We start from the raw sequence: 18,440 nt of genomic DNA on the forward strand, positions 1-18,440 counted from the left end.
GAATTTTTCTAGAGTCCTTCTGCTTGCAAAGGTTTATAAGCCTAAATCGAGCACACAAGCCTGCTAATGTATGTAATTGGTTTGTTGTTGTTGTAGTTTATTTACGTCACACTAGAGGTGCACAATGAGCTATTGGCGACGGTCTGGGAAACATCCCTGAGGATGATAAGAAGACATGCCGTCAGAATTTTGAACCTCAACAGAAGGGATGGCACCCCCACTTCGATAGCCCGACGACCTGCACACGAAGTCGAGCACTTTATGGTAGAACAGTTCAACCTAGACTAATACCGCACACCCTCGGTCCCTACTCAGACTAATCCAAGTGGTCACCCACCCGCACACTGGCAGCTACCAGTGATGCTTGACTTCGGTGATCTGCTGGGAACCGTGTCTTAACGATCAGTCTACTGCAGGACAATGTAATTGCAATAAAACAATAAGCTGGGGCCGCTTTGGCCGAGTGGTCTCGCTGTTTATTCAAACATTTAAATGAGGAAGCTGCAGGTTCAAATCTCGCCTAAACCCTGGATGCCCTTTTCTAACTTCTGCTATTAGTTACACAGTTTGAACGGAGCTTAATAGCCGTATTTTGTAATGAGCACACAAGCCTGCGTGTGCATGTGTAACAATCAATAGTCAATAAAAGAATTTAACTTTAAGCATTTAATTTAGGTAGAATAAATTTCAAATTAAATGGATGATAAGAAAATACGCAGTTTAATCCTATCCATAGCTTTAACCTTTTTTCTAAATGCAGCTGGTTCGCGTGCAGGTCGTCGGGCTACCGAAGAGGGGGTGCCATCCCCTCCGCAGAGGATCAAAAATTGTGATGGCATGTCTTCGGATCATCCTCAGGGATGTTTCCCAGACCATCGCCAATAGCCCATTGTGCAGCTCTAGTGCGACGTAAATGAACAACAACAACTAAATGCAGCAGGGAGGTTCTCCAGCAGCATAAATGTAGCGACTCTTTTTCTAAATGCAGCAGGGAGGCTCTCCAGCAGCATAAATGTAGCTACTCTTTTTCTGCAACGTGAAGGTTCTTCAACAGCATGAGGGTAGTGGCCCTTTTTCTAAATGCAGCATGAAGGTTCTTAGAAGCATGAGGGTAGTATTAAAAAAATTACAATTATTTCTCATACAAAATGTGCATTCTTTAACTTTCCTAGTTGGGATTGCTATCTAGACGGAGTATAATATCCTATGCATTTTTCACGCTAAATCGAAGGAAACTGAAGACAAGTTGGAACTAATAGTTAAAAAGTTGAAAGTTTATCGTTTCGATATAGAAAATGTATTATTTCAACTTAAGCTTAGTTATACTTTTAACACATCTATTTAGTGACTGTCTAGACAAGTATGGTATTTTTTTCTAGAGAATTTTTTTTTCTTACACCGGGTCCAATAAAACTAAATTCGAGTTTATTTGATAAAGAGTTTGGAAGTAAAGTGTAAATAAGTTCAAATCAGATATTGTACTATTTATGCGTAAAAATTCTTGAGACTCCTGAACTGTGAGTCCTATTGACTCATGTTTGCTCTTGTTAAATTCAGCATGAAAAAATACACAGGAAAAATTACTTAATTTGCCTTAACAATGTCAAATGCTTAAGAACATTTTGTATATAAAGCAATATATAACTTCTCACGAAAAAAAAACCCAGTCTTGAAAATTCTTGTGTGTGTGTGTGTCAAGTTAAAACCCTATTCTTACTTGTACCTATTTAAGTTTTCAAATATATTTTAAGTTTGTTTTTCAAATATTACAAAAAAAAAAAGAGCTTAATATAGTTTAAGTGTGGTATACATTTTTTTTAACAGTAATTACAACTGAACAAATTAGAGCGTGTTTTTCGTAGATTTTGCAGTCAACAAAATCAAAATTTTAAAGTCTAGAAATATAAGTGTTTCCAAAGTATAACTTCGCGCGCAGGTCTTCAGGCTACTAAAGCAGGAGAGCCATCCCCTCTGCAGAGAATCAAAATTGCGATGGCATCCTCAGGGATATTCCCCAGACCGTCGCCAATAGCCCATTGTGCAGCCTCTTCCGATATGCTTTTCAATTATTTGTCCCGCTCTTTAAGGAGATATTAGAATATTATCAACTATTTCGAGTTCGTAAATTACAGAATTGTTCAAATTTCCCGAATGAACTGAATATAAAATAGCGCATTTTTATGGTGCTACTTTTTAGATATTTTCAAGAAGATTACAATTAGGACACATTTATTGTTCTTGTTGTTTGTAAAATTTTTAACTAATTTAAAATTACGCAAAATTATTTCAATTATAACTTTTAGACAATAATAATTAGCTGTATTTATATATATATATAAAAAACGATATTTAAACATTCTTTATCGGTATTTTTTTTCTTATATGCATAAATTTTTTATCATTACCATTTTTTGGGTTTGATATTTAAACAATTATAGCTCTTTATAGCTCTTAAGTTATATCTATTGTGAACATTAAGCATTATAACTTTTAAGTTATATCTATTGTGAAATATTCTCTTTGTCACAGAATTATTTTGATTATGAATAATATTTTTTCCGTTTTGTCATTTATACTTGTACAGTCAGTAAAATAAAACAACAAAGGAACATTTTAAACCTTCAGCGCAAAAGAAACAAAAGTGTCCCTTTTATATACGCTTTTTTCTGATGCTAGTAAAAATGTATTTTGGTATTTTTTAATTATGAAAAAGAGTCTAATAGTTACTAAAAAAATCTGATAAATTATCGGAATTATATTTGTACTAAAATATAAAAACCAAAAAAAAAAAAAACAGTTTGAAAAGAAATTTTTTTTCATTCATTTTCAAAAATGTATCAATAATTGATCTTGTAAATTAAAAAAAAATTCAATTATGAATTTCGATTAGATCCAAGTCCCTCTTTGGTAATTATTTTGCATTTCGTGTTCATTTATTACTTATATAGATGTAGACTGATTAACACTGTTTAAGAATATAGTAGTACTATCATTTGTAAAGCATCGTTTATATCTGTAGCTGATACTATAAAAGTTAAACTGTAGTATCAGTACCTTAATCCATAATATTATACAAATTTGCCACACTCTTAACCCCTTTCAACAGATTAGACACCGGTGTCTTTTTTATGTTTTTTTTCTGACTCTCTGATTACAAGCAAAAAAATATTTTGTTTTTTTTTTTTAATTATAAATTATAAAAATGTTTAATTATAAAAAACAGTCTAATATTTACTAAAACAATCTATTAGGTTTTTAGAATTAGATTTCTTCAAAAATATAAAACCTAAAAAAAGTAGTTAGAAACAAAAATTTCCATTCATGTTCAAAAATTTATCAATAATTCATTTTGTAAATTAAAAGAATTTCAATGAGATCTAACCGTTTCTCTTATATCTAAATAACTGCTACTAAGCGTAAATTTGAAAAAAAAATGGTGTTTTTAAGTGAGACATCAGCCCATAATTGGCAATGGACATATGTGTCCTATCTATTCCTATCTGTCCCTATTTCATAAATATAAATTATTAAAATTCTAAATATAGTATTTTTCTTTTATTTTGACCTAAATTAATACAAAATAATGAAGAAAGTATAAAAAATATGTTTAATGAAAATTCAGAGTCTAAGGTTTAAATAAATTAACTTAGTTTCTATTCGAAAAATATTTTTACTTGAAATAATATTTAACAATTCATCTTTTGCTGTTCTGAACTTTGATAGTTTCTAACTTTAAAGCCTATCAGTTGCATAATTTTACGAAGACGTTGAGAACAGAAATTACTTGGTGTAAGGTAAATTCTAAAATTAAACATGATTACGTTCAAATGTTCTAGAATTATACTATGTCCTATACTTAGACATCTTATCAGAATTTAATTACGCATGCTAAAGGTCACGTAAAATTAAGGCAAAATCTAAAGATGACCCTTTCAAAAATATTCGAAAGATATGTCTGTCGCGATCTTTGCCCCACCATCCGGCGATCTTGATGCAATTTGGGAAAAGCCTCTTATCAGTTTATCATCTATGCCGCTTTTAGTCAAAAGAAAACAGCCTATCACAATCGAAGGCCGATTTCAAAGGATATAAAAGGAGGTGCTTATCTCGAGCTTAAACTGCTCGACATAATCTAATATGTTCTTTAAAAATTCTAAACAGATCATTCTGTTACTTTGCATCCAGAAGGAATAGTTCGAACGAAATTTGCACCGATTAACTACAGCTCTTCGAAACTGAATTTGAAATCGTTTGGAGTTTTCGTTCTAGCTGCCGGTTTGGATTCCCAAAATATTTTCACTTTGAAGCCCGTTGCGTGGCCTTATGCGAAAAGCGGAGAGCCTTAGCCTGGACCTGGCGTTCAGAATTAGATTCTTTTTCAACAATCTTAGCACTGTTAAAGGTAGCAGACAAGGAAATAGTGGAAACGTTCTAGAACTTAAAGTATTGACTCAACTTCATCACGTTCCTTGAAAAAGTGAGTACTTTTAATTGCTTATCATGCAGGCCTTGTCAACTTTCTACGCTTTTTGAAAAAATTTCTTCCAGTGGTAGCTAAGTTAATGCATAATTCTTTCTCTTATAAATTTGATTTGGAGTAATCTTTCATACCACTACTTGTAAAGGATTCGAAAGCCTATATAAAATGCCACTTTATTCCAACCCTCTTGTCACCGAAGTCAAGCATCACTGGTTGCGGTCAGTGTGCTGGTGGGTGACCACTTGGATCAGCATACCTGCCAACTTTCACTCTTTCCGAGAATGGATTTTCAGAGTGGTTGTAGTCCCACAGTGGACTGATCGTTAAGACACGGTTCCCAGCAGATCACCGAAGTCAAGCATCACTGGCTGCGGTCAGTGTGCGGGTGGGTGACCACTTGGATCAGTCTGCGTAGGGACCGAGGGTGTGCGGTATCGGTCCTCGTTAAACTGTGCTACCGTAAAGTGCTCGACTTCGCGCGCAGGTCGTCGGGCTACCGAAGCGGGGGTGCCATCCCCTCCGCAGAGGATCAAAATTGTGATGGCGTGTCTTCGGATCGTCCTCCGGGATGTTTCCCAGACCGTCGCCAATAGCCCATTGTGCAGCTCTAGTGCGACGTAAATTAACAACAACAACAACAACAACAGAGTGGTTGTAAAACTATAAACGAAAAACAATCTGACTCAAAAATAAATTTATGTTTTGATCCCGTTGAAATTCGCTTGAGGTAGGATTATTATGCTTTGATATATTTATTGTAATTATTTATATGTAGTGGTGGTCAAACTCATTTGTAATTATCATTATAATTCAAAAAGTTAATTGGAATAACCCGCGTATTGCTACCACTTTAAATAAGAAAAAGAAATCTTCCGGAAAATCCGGAAGAGTTGGCAGGTATGGATCAGTCTGTGTAGATACCGAGGGTGTGCGGTATTGGTCCTTATTTAACTGTTCTACCGTAAAGTGCTCGACTTCGCGTGTAGGTCGTCGGGATACCGAAGCGGGGGTGCCATCGCCTCTGCAGAGGATCAAAATTGCGATGGCATGCATTCGGATCATCCTCAGGGATGTTTCTCAGACCGTCGCCAATGGCCCATTGTGAAGCTCTAGTGCGACGCAAATGAACTACAACAACAACAAATCCAACCCTCTCGTGGCGAGACTCTTAAAATTTCGGCATAAGTACCAAATATTCTGTGAGCTTTAATTCAATCTACCACTCAATAAAATATTTTAGCAAAAAGCGTAGCAGTTGGCAGACCTGATAATACGTTGATATGTAAATTGTGGGGATATCTCCGCATCGTGATCTGTTGCCCCAACTACAACCTATAGGGCGCCAAATGGATTTTAAACTTGCAATTAAAAAAAATAATAATAATAGCACTCAGAGATTTTTTTCATTCTTAGTTTTTCGCGAAGTCACTGCATTTAAGTTGCCAAAGTCTTGGCGATTATTATGTCTAAGATCACGATACGGAAATCTTCCCTGAAATATGCATCTTTTGAAATGTTGATTAAGTTAAAATGTAAAATATTTACCTATTTATGTCACCGATGAAAAGTGTTCCAAATATGAAATGAGTGGCAATGCGTAATTGTTTATATGAAGTGAATATTTCGTTCTGTTATTCATCATATCAGTCTTTAAAATATACCTTGTTTTGACACCAGTTCCAACTATAAATCTTTATATTATTAACATATTATGACAGTTAGAACAGAACTATCTTTTTTTCTGTAAAATAAGCTCTAATAATTAATAATTTCTGCTTTCACTTTTTCTTTTAAAAAAAAATAGAAACCGTTCTTTTTAAAGACATGTTTCTATTTTTTAATATAATATGCTAAAATCTAAAATGTTAAGAGGTAAAAATATTACTATTTAATATGTAAAATAGTTAAATATATTACCCCTTTTTTCGAAAAAAGGAATCGTCCTTCTAAAAGAACACTACACAAGAGGGTTAATATGCCAAAATGGTTAAAATATTAATATGTTAAAATATAAAATATTAGTCAGTTAAAGTATTAATGTGTTTAAATAAAAAAAGGTTTAAATCTTAATGTTTTCAAGTGTAAAATTGTTTAAATATTATTGTTTTCTATTGTAAAATAGTTTAAATATTAATGTTTTCAAGTGTAAAATGGTTTAAATATTAATCTTTTCAAGAGAGTTAAAAGTTAAAATACTGTTTACAAAGGGTAAAATGGTTTAAATATTAATATTTTCAATTGTAAAATAATTTAAATATTAAAGTATTAAAATACAATATTTTAGCATAAATTAGTACATTATTTATTACAAATCGCAATAAATATTAAAAAAAGGTTTTTTCGTGGTTAATTTTTAATGAGTTTAAAATGTAAGAGGATTGAATTATTAATGAGGTCAAAAAGTAAAATGGTTAAAATAATCAATTTCTATGCCAAATGTGTTAGGATGATAATTCGCTACAGTATTTTCCATTTCACTGTAATGAAATTAATAAGGTTTTTAAAATGTTATAACTTATTATAACTTATTTGAGTGTTAGCATCAACGTGTCATCAACAAAATCTCAAAAGAAATCCGAGCTTTAAGAAAAAGTATTGATCTGATTTGATTTTTAATCGAAAAAAAGAGAGAATTTCAGAAAAAATATTACAATGAAGAATTTAAGTGCGAAAAATAATAAGCCAGTAATTAATTTAAGAGAAAAAAAATTTCTTTGAAAATATGACTTATTAATGCAGCCTTTGAATATTTTTTATCCAAAAACTTATTTCATATGTTCTTACTTCTGTTGAAATCACTAAAGTGAAAATTGATTTTTTTTTATATAAAATCTAATTCTTTTTTCAATTTTTTTGGAAAAATAAGCTAATATTTGACAATAATAATGAAATAAGTTAATAATTAGGAAAAATAATTTATTAATAATGAGAAGAACTACTTTTTAAGTCACTTCGACAAAAGAATTATTTTTTCGAACTGTGATCTTTATAATTTAATTTAAATAAATAAAATAAAAAAATTAGAAATGAAGGATTTTAATATTTTTTAAAAAAAATATTAGAGCCTCCATTTTTAGGCAGATGCCAGTAATCTTTGGTAAATAAAAATTATTAACAGTAATTAATAAAAATAATTATTAATAAGAATTAACTGTCTGAAATGAACTTAATACATCAAAGAAAACAAATCCAAACAACAAGACCCAATCCAAGAGACTCCTGTATCAAGTTCTGGGAGAAATTTGCCTTCGTGGAGGATTTTTTAATAGAACTAACCCACATTTGGTTACACGGAGAGGAAATCCTCCCACGGTTAGTCTGACCGCAAGAGGACTCTAACCCATGATCCGTCAACCACAGAGGATATTTCACGTCAGCACTGTGGTCGGTTCAAGCCGGATGCGGAATTTGTATCGACATCGCTGGATTTCGAGCCCGGTTCACCTCATTTGAAGGCGAACTCTCCTGAGCCACTGAGGCTCATGCTGACCATATTGCCAGCATCATATCGTTAACCTCAAAATTCCCTCTTGGTCGACAATTTACTTGTGCAGAACGGCATTTTTTACTAAATTAGTATAGTGCGGCTTTGAAGAGAACTCCTGACTGAAAGTCTGGGGCTGTCTGCTGCTATGGTAACAAGCGAGAGTGCATTTCTAATGGTGGTGAAATGAAGGAAAGAAGGTCGATTGGTTTACTCATGATGACCTACACTAAAATTAAGACAAAACTATTCAACCCACACCCCTATTCGAAGTGATCTTTCCTCGTGACCATAGTACCCACCACGACGTGAAACGGGTGTCTGGAGGAGTTCTCCTGAAAGCCGCACTATATATGGTTTTCCATAACACGAAGTATAAACTCAAAATAAATTAGTAAAGACCACAAACTATTTTAAAAGGAAAAACATAAATTCAAAGTTCATAATACGTTCAAAATTTAATTTGTATTTAAAACAAGAAATTATTAAGTGGACTTATTTCTTTTTTTTCTCACTAATTAACCACCATTTTATCCCAATTTTCTTTTGGTGGATAGTTTGTTCCTCAATGATGATTTCTTATACTTACGACATTTTTTTCCCTTCATTTTCCTGCAATCTAAATTTGAATAGTAATCTCCAGAAAAATGATTTCACAAAAGTAAGTCAATGACAAAAATATCTTTCGTAATTGTTTTTCGCCAATGAAGTTATTTGTATCAGTTTACTGATAAGAAAGAACCGTCTTCTCAAATCATTCGTCGCTACTTAACTCGAAATAAGGCAATCAAGATATTCTTTCCGAATTCAAACACTGAGTTTAACACATTTTTCATAGTGAAAACAAACCAGTACATATTAAATATGTTTTTTTAGCCTTTGTATCAAACTTATCAGATGAAAAGAAAAAAATAACTTTCTGGCAAGATAATACTATCACAAATAAAATCAATTCTGTACGTATATTAAATTTCAAATCCACGTTTTGCTTGCATGAATATATTATGGCGTTACACTTTAGTAAAGGAGTTAAATAAAGAGTTTAATATGAATGTCAGAATTACATAATCTTAGCACAAATTTAACAGATTTCACTAATATGATTGCTACCTACCTTAACAAGTGAATTGAATGAAGATTTTAAAAAGGAACGTTAAAACTAAATAAACTTGTTAAAAATGTGACACTTTTATTGAAATTCAGTTATACCTAATTGTGATACCTAATTGATGTTCGTTTTAGGATTTCAAAATCTTATAATTTAGCTTAATAATAAGTTTGATATGACTGGGTTACGTGTCATTTGTATTACAATCTCCAGGAAGTTAGTGACAATGTGACAATTTTGTGAAATTTAGTTATGCCTAATTGTGATACCTAATTAATGTTCGTTTTAGGATTTCAAAATCTTATAATTTAGCTTAATAGTAAGTTTGATATGACTGGGTTACGCGTCATTTGGATTACAATATCCTTGACGTTAGTGACAATGTGACAAATTTATGAAATTTAGTTATGCCTAGTTACGATACCTAATTAATGTTCGTTCAAAATCTTATAATTTAGCTTAATAGTAAGTTTGATATGACTGGGTTACGTGTCATTTGGCTTACAATCTCCTCGAAGTTAGTGACAATGTGACAATTTTGTGAAATTCAGTTATGCCTAATTGTGATACTTAATTAATGTTCGTTTAAGGATTTCAAAATCTTATAATTTAGCTTAATAGTAAGTTTGATATGACTGGGTTACGCGTCATTTGGATTACAATCTCCTGGAAGTTAGGGACAATGTGACAATTTTATGAAATTTAGTTATGCCTAATTGCGATATCTAATTAATGTTCATTTAATTATTTTAATTTGCGGGTTGTAAAGAATCCGGGATTTTTAAGGAGAAAAAAAACCCACTGACTTTTTTTTCGAGTTTGTGGGCTTTTTCAGGGTTTTATGGGGTTTTTCGAAGTTAATTAGGTTTTTTCAACAAGAAAACTTAACCCATTGGATTTTTTTCAGAGTTATGAGAGATTTTAGGGTTTTATTGGGAATTTCAAAGTCAATTGGGATTTTTTTTCAGGCTTTTATTAGGTTTTTTCATTATTTTATTTATTTTTTATAGTCTTAGTAAAAGTCTTGTTGCATTAATAAACATGATTAATTAAATTTAACCTGTTAATTTAGCTACATTTTAAAAGTATTATTTGAAACTGTATGTAACAAGACTCACAGGTCTGGGAAAATAGTATTCAAAATATATTTTTATAAATAAATTATTTTCCAATTTCGTTGAATTTCGATTCTAATAATATTACATATTGTATCTTGTTATAACAACAGTTTCAATTGTATTGTGAATTAGTATCCCAAATTTTTGTGAGAATACCTTAGTACGTTATTTGAAATTTCTGATTATATGTGCTTATAAAAAGGTTAATTGTAAATTTAAAGCACATTAGTGTATAGAAGTGATGAAAATGTTAATATATCCTTTTATGAATTTCATTATATTAAATTTACTATTAAAACTAACTATTAAACTTACTATCTGGAACTGATTTGTTAATAATAAAATGTAATTATTAAAAAAATACCATCAGGTTAAATCTTAACAACTCTGATTAATTTAAAAATTAGTTGTAAACCAAAAATATAACCATTAATGTTCTTCGCTTCGGCAAAGGAGTTAAAATTATCTCCCTTGGAAATTCATCCAACACAAAATACGTTTTTAATCTTCCTCAGTAGAAGCCGAAACCTTGCGATTTAGCTTTTTAGTATGCTATGCTGGATATACTTTACTTGATGCGTCATTTGCAATTATTTTTTTTCTTTTACTTTGAAATTATTTTTACTGTGATAAAATTACCATTCTGTTCCTGACGAATGTGACCTTCAATATGAAGATATTAGATAACCTGTCAGATGAATCATGCGAAGGGAATGCAGTTTTTTTATTTTTTATTTTCATATCTAAACAAGAATATCTTTACAGTTACAAGCACAAGAAGAAAAAAAGTAAAGAAACTGAACTAACGTCTTTCAAGCGGTGTAATATTTTAATCACCATGCTACCTGATTTTTTTTCTCCCCTTCGTGATCGTTTAAGAGACAATTAGAATTCTTATGATAATATTCTGGCTCAGAGGACTGAGGAACTCAAGTCAAAATTCTTGATGGTCCCATGAAAAAAATTTGATGGTTTATGTTGGTTTCAGTGCGATTCATGATGGTCCGACATCATTTGATGGTCACCATCATCCAACATTTATCATTCTGTGTTCATGGTGTTTGATATGCCAACAAACTTCCATCATTCCATGATGGAAAATGCATTTTTAATACTATGATGGTTAACCATCAATAGAATTTGATTCTCACGAACCAACGATTCATGATGATCCGTGGTGGTCCATGATGGTTCCAACTACACATTTCCATGATGTTATAGTAGGAATTTTTGATGGTTCTCAGGAATATACCATTAAAACATTTTTTTTTTATGTTGGCCGATTATAAATCAGTCCGAATTATTCCTTCTTTCGGATGATGGTTGTTCATGATCGTTCCAATATTTTATTTCTAGTAAACTATGGAAATTCGCGATGGTCCATAATGGCACAACAATACGTTTCCATGATGGTTTAATGTAAATTTCTGTTGGTTCAGCAGGAATATACCATCAAAACATTTGGTTTTTCTTTATGTTGGCCATCGTAAATCAGTCAGAATTCTTACATTGGATTGGAGTGACGGTTACTTATGTTGGTTACCATCAAAAAATGATGGAATTATGGATGATTTCCTTCAAGATTATGTTGGTCCATCAATGGAAAACCATCAAAAATTTTGATTTGCGAAATAATTGTAGAATCTTGCATACTTATTTACTGTGTAGGTTTGCAAATAACTTTCGTATATGAGAGATTAACACTTTGTTGAACCATTAATTAGCAATTATTTTGATCTTTAAAGACGAATCATTGTTGAATCTAAGACGCATGATTGCGGTCATGGATTGTAATAGTTTTTATTTATGTACGTAAATTTAATAATTTATTATTGATTACTAGTTATAGTCCAATTGCCGTCGGACTAACCACGGGAGGTTTTCCTCTCCGTCTAACGCAAATGCGAGATAGTTCCACCTTCATGAATCAATCCAAATTGCTTTAATGCTTGGTTTAAACCTTGGGAAGTAACCGTGGTTTTCTTTATCATGTAACGCAAATGCTGATTAGTTCCGCCAAAAAGTCCTCATTCCGTTTATCCTAATTTTTGATCCAAGAGTTCCCCTTTCAAAATTACAAGAGTTTAGCGTCAAAAGCCTCAAACACAAAAATCATACGGCTGTTCAACGAAAGTTGTAAAATAAAATAAAGAACTTGACCCCGGAGTTCCTTTGCCTTCTTTGTTGTGCTAAAAATGACATAAATATCGAGTTAAACATTGATAGCTTAATTCCAATTTAAATCTCTGTTCAATGCTTTTGGCAAAATCTAAGTAATTTGAACCGGGATGGTTCAGGGACAAGAGCACCTGCCACCATATGAGGTTCGAATTCTTGTTCTTGCTCGTATCGGCCATAGTGGAGATGAAAAGCATCTCTGTTTAATCTAACTGAGGAAGTTTTGCGTAGTTTTCCCCTACACGTTACATTTGCGACTTTTAATTCATCACAAACTGTGTCCCGTGAGTGCGAGTTAGTTCCAATGCTTGATTCAGAAGTTCTCGTCTTCTGTGTTAAAAATTACAATGCTACGGTGTTAAACACAGATAGCCGCAAATCTGATATGGATAAAGCGTTCAATGCCGATGACAAAATAAAATCTACTATATTTGTAAATGTTTACTTTCATCATAATTAACAAAAATGAAGAAAATATGTCTATCATTATGTCATGGAAATATGAAATTTACTTACTGGTCAATAATGTCCGGATTTTATTTGAGTCTGCGGTCAATTTTCAATAAAAATTGTTGCTAGCATATTCCACTGTTTAAGTTATACTCATTAAAATTAATTCGTACAAAAAATAGAATAATTTTATGTTCTTTTGTACTTTGTATTAAATTTTTAATTTATTAATTAGTTACTAATACAAGTTAAAACCAATAATGCATATTCGGTAAAAGGATATGATTTCCAATTAATTCAAAATTTAAACAAAATTAGACACAGTGCACATTTTCAGACTTAAAAGTACATGGCTCCAAATCATCATAAATCTATTGTTAACAGTTTTCTCTAAACTAAATTACACACCGAAAAAATTTATTGACATTAACAAATATCCACAAAAACAGAGTTTTCGTACCAGAATATTCCTTAAACGTTTCGTTAAAAACGTACAAAATGTTTCCGTTTTTACCTCCATCAGTTTTTGCGATATGAGAGTCAGAAGAATGCTTGGAGTAAATTTTCTCAAACTGGTATTGACGTCAGTAATTCTCTATATAATATAACAACGTCAACAAAATAAACACTTCACGTTTTCTTTTCAGAAACTTCACTTCTTTTTACGCTTAAAGAATATTAATTAACAATGTTTTGGTTGTTACAATTTTTTTTCTAATATAAAGTGAAAACTAGACTCAGAATCACCTGCCTTTCGACCTCTGAATTGACTAAAACAAGTTTAGAAGCTGAATAAATAACTAAAGGCGTAACTTAGCTTCGGTTATTACGTTCGTTTTTGTAGTATTACGAATTAATGAAGGTCAATTTTGTAATACATAAAAAGAGTGTTGTATAATAATCAGGCACTTTACAAAAGGAATTGTGAGGATTAGTTGATATTACTTAATAAGAAGCTTATTTTTAAGTGAGTAGTTCTTCTGTTTATTTACAATTAAGAAATTTTCAAAAGAAAATCAAAGTTTTTTAAAAAATAGTGAATTTTTTACAGATTTTTATTATGATATTCGTTCATTATTTTTATGACACACGGTAATTTTAAAAATTCAAACAAAAAAATGAACTCATGTGACTTATTTTAAATATTTATAGCTAAATTGAATTTAATAATTCGTAAAACGTAAAGATATTTAAAAATAATAATAAAATAATTTATTTATTTATATCTTATCTTAGTTTAATAATTCTTAAAACGTAAAAATCCTTAGAAATTAAAATTAAATTAATTCCTTTTTTGTAAGGAAGTGTTTAAATTTTTGAATTTATTTCATAAATTACATTAATTTAATTATATTAAATCTGAAAAAGGTACAAGTATAATAATTCATTAAAGCAGTGGTAAAAATTGAAAATGCTTTTACCTTATGTATAAGCAAAGACTTTATTACGGAATAATATAAAATATACACTGCCAATAGAAAGTTGTAGCAAGCATGAATTTTGAACCATTTTAATTTTTTATTTAATTTTCACTTTAACTTTTTGACATGATTTCGTCTGCGTAAACCTAAAAGAGATATTTGGATTAAAGCTAAGTCGGATATAAGTATTATGGTTTGAAATTGTCGAAGCTATTTTAGCTTATTTTTTCAATGAAATTGAGACTCACAACAATAATCTCAATGGAGGTTTTTGATGCTGTTAGTTTTTATACTAAGTGGAATGACGAAATTCATATATTTATAAACATCGAAGATTCGCTTAATTTTCGTATCTCTTTGTCACTGGTTTTTTAATGGTTATAAAGGTTTGAATTCAGCATTTTCATTAAAAAAACATATGAAAATAAACTTTTTTATCAAAAAGAATATTTTAGCATAATACAATTTTAAAGCGACTGTCTTTTAAACGACGAATTGAATGTACTAATCGTAGTTCTACTTATTTCGATTTATTTGATTAAAACACTATTAACCCCTTCCTTCTCTCTCCCGTGAAAATGACGGGGTGAGTTCTCGCCCTCTATTTCTCGCTCCCGTAATATTGACGTTCTGGAGTGTTCAGTAGTAACGCGCCAATAAGAATAAAACTGATTCATTTCTTTTGTCCGGAAAACATTTTATTTCCCATTTTACACACCAGATGGCAGTACCAAGATATTTTTAAGGTAATCGTAGATAGTTTATTTTAAACTATTATGTAAGCCCTAGTCAGCACGTAATACAAATACAAAGGTAAAAAAAAAAATAGGCACTTTTATGACTGTTTTCTTGAAAATTAACCGATCGTTAAGGGGTTAATTAACATATTTTAAGAACTATTCGAAAAGTTTTAAATCTTCTGCACCAAAGATTAAAAACCATGAGTATAGGATAGGATGTTTGTTTACAGACGTGCTTGTAATTCAGATAACAGAACAATACACAGAAACATCTTATTGCTTGCAGGGAAATCACGATGTTTTTTTTACCAGAAACGCTACCCTGGGTAGTTTGAAAATGTCTATCAACAGTAGTAGCTTATGATATTGCCCAAACTTATCATATCATATCATATATAATATGCAATGTCATATCATATCATATATAACTTATTGGCCTAAGTCCTTCATGTGCAGATCTCTTTAAAAATAATACATTGTCTTTTAATAAAATCAATCCTTATTAATTCTAACATTTTTATTTCTTTTAAAATTAGGATTCAAGTATATAGCAAGAATATTTCCCTCCATCAAAATAAACACATCAGGTACAGCCTTTGAAAAAGCAAATAAAACAGCCAATAAGGACACGCCAGAGACAGACTACAAGAGTCGAAAACATCAAAGTCCCCAAAATGGGTCTCGGTTATGAGTTTCCTCAAAAGAAGACGACCAATGACAGGTAATTTCGTAAATTGCATTTTCTATAAGCGTTAACTTTTTTCTTCTTACGGAATTTTTTTTCTCCATTTGTAACAAAACTGTTTTAAATATTAGATTCCTAGATCAATAACGTTTATTGAAAATTATTTCGAGTAATAAAACATAAATAATCAAAAGCCTCAAAGGTAATAAGGGAACAAAAACATTATGGAAAACAGTTGAATCACTAGTGAGTAAGGTGAGATGAAAAAAATATCTAAAGCAGTTAGATTGTTCAATGAAAGTTGGAGGTATTCCTCTTAATCGCCTTTCAACTCCTCTTTTTTTTCTTCCTTCAACAGTCAAACAAGCTTTGATGTTTTTAGTCCCGCTTCTCTCAGTATTGATTTGTTAGATTTCTATAAAGTTATGAAATTTTTCCATTATATTAATTTGCAACCCCTAATGTGTATAATTTTTTGACAGGGATTCTAATATTATATTTTAAGGCCGGTCATTACGAGGCACCCTGATGCAAAAGGGAAATAAAAACAACTTGAAGAAGTTAAATGTAATGTTGCAAAAAATGCCAGATAACAATGTCGTGATCCTTTTTTAAAACTGATAATAACAAAGTGTGAATGTAGCAAACACAACAAAAATTTTCAAATCCCCCCTGTTTTCTATTATTATTTATTTTAATTACATTTTTTTACCGTAATAACATTGAAATAAAATAATTTTCGTGTATAGTGAACGACTTTGAACTACGAGCATATAATAGTTTGTTTTTTATTAAAAAAAATATAAGAATTATAGTCCCAGTTTTGTAATTATAAATGGGAAACAGGCAGTGATACATGGCAGGCATATAAATTTGCATTATATTCAACACAGAAATAAATTTAGGAACAATATAGCAGAAGTTAAACTATTTAAATTAAATCGATATTTAAGTGCTTAAAAAAATGTGCATACTTACATTAACGTTAGATCCTTTTTTTTAAAAAAAATCAGCTAATCATTTTATAGAAGTAAAGTAGCCAAATGATTTAAAAGAATTTTTATTAATTTAGTTCAAAAATAATAAAAGAAAACGATAATTTCATCATTTTAATTGGGTTCTTGCAACTCGAGAAGAAGTATACGTGATTAGGCCCAATCACGTGATTTAAATCAGATTTAATTGGATACCTGTAAGTGACGTCACGAGTGTGTGTCGAACCTGATTGGCTTCTGAATCGAGTACTGGCAAGTTTTACTGACGATGACGTCGCTCGCAGGTATCCAATTAGCAGACAACATGGTGCTCTATTTACGTTAGTTCTAGAAGAGTAGCTTTGAAAAAAAAATTGTTTTTCAACCTCTTGCGCTATTTATTTTATTCCAATGAATACTATTAGTCCTAAACTTCTTTTTAACATTACATTTATATAACTTTATATTACAATTTATATAGTTTAAAATAACTTTAGTGCGATACAAACTGTTTTACCCACATTATTATTCCTTCCGCATTATTTTACGTATACAGCAGAAAAGTTAGATTATCTTACATTTTGTAAAGACATGATATACTTCACATCATCAGACTAACTCTTAAAATTTTTTTACAGGTCTGAGTCGTATGGAGCCTGGGTAACAAAGTACAACAACGCACAAAAACAGTCGTTTAGCTGGAAAAGTTCCAATGACGACAAAAATTCAAAAGAGAAGAAAAGCAATGGTCCGTGGGGACCCGTTTTTAAGGACAAAAAGAACTTTGTCGATATGCACTTTTGTTAATATTTTTTATAAACGCAACAGATCTTTTAGAATATAGTCATGTTAGATTTTAGAATTTTTATTGAATAAATTATTTTAATAAATTGTAATGGCTGTCGATTTAATAAAATAGCAAAAGGGAAATAAAGACAATTTGAAGAAATAGAAAGAATTATGTTGAACTAAAGCTTGATTCACCCACTCATAATAGATAACAAAAATAATTATTTAGAGATACCCATAGGGCATCGGCTCTATTACTCTTTCAACAACAATATTAAACAAAATCTATAACTTATTTACTGTTATGCACTCCCAAACACGGGTTAATATTCGTATTAGAACTAGATCTGAAATTTTATTGATCTAAATTTGATTGAAATTGATCAATCTATTAAGTTACGGACAATCTAAGTTTTGTTATAAATCATGCTATTTAAAATTAAATTGAGAATATTCTAAAAGCTTCAACCCTTTGAAGCAGATGGGACACCGGTGTCCTTTTTATATATCCTGACACTTAGTGTCAGGATATATAAAAGGGACACCGGTGTTACTAAAGTGTCAGGATATTATTATTTTCCTGACACTTTAGTTGCGAACAAAAACATATTCAGGTATTTTTAATAATAAAAAAGTCTAATAGTTACTAAATAAAATCTGCTAGATTATCTGAATCATATTTCTACTGAAATTTAAATCCATAAAATGTAGTTTGAAAATAAATTTTTTTTTTGTTTATTTTCATTCAAAATTTATCAATAGTTGATTTTGTAAATTAAAGAAATTTCACTGATGAATAAGCGTTTCTCTTAAATCTGAATAACTACAAATAGGTAAAAATTTGAAAAATTATTCATTTGAAAGTAAGTCGTGCTTGGAAGATTTTACCTTTAACGCAGAAAAAGACACTGGTGTTTCGTGCCATATTTTATAACTATAAATTATTAAAATGCTAAATATAATGTTTTTCAATTATTTTGACTGAAATTAATACGAAATAATAAAAAAAAGTG

At 30.7% G+C, this 18,440-nt stretch overlaps 1 long non-coding RNA gene across 1 annotated transcript; it reads left to right on the top strand.

Annotated features, from left to right (window-relative positions):
- The first annotated feature begins 4,115 nt into the window (after positions 1–4,115).
- LOC107447677 (uncharacterized) lies at positions 4,116–17,534 on the top strand. Its single transcript, XR_001584557.3, has 3 exons — positions 4,116–4,477; positions 15,516–15,700; positions 17,277–17,534. It is a non-coding gene; the product is annotated as an uncharacterized lncRNA (long non-coding RNA).
- The last annotated feature ends 906 nt before the right edge of the window (positions 17,535–18,440 follow it).

This window comes from Parasteatoda tepidariorum, chromosome 8 (assembly GCF_043381705.1).
Source record: "Parasteatoda tepidariorum isolate YZ-2023 chromosome 8, CAS_Ptep_4.0, whole genome shotgun sequence".
NCBI lineage: Eukaryota > Metazoa > Arthropoda > Arachnida > Araneae > Theridiidae > Parasteatoda > Parasteatoda tepidariorum.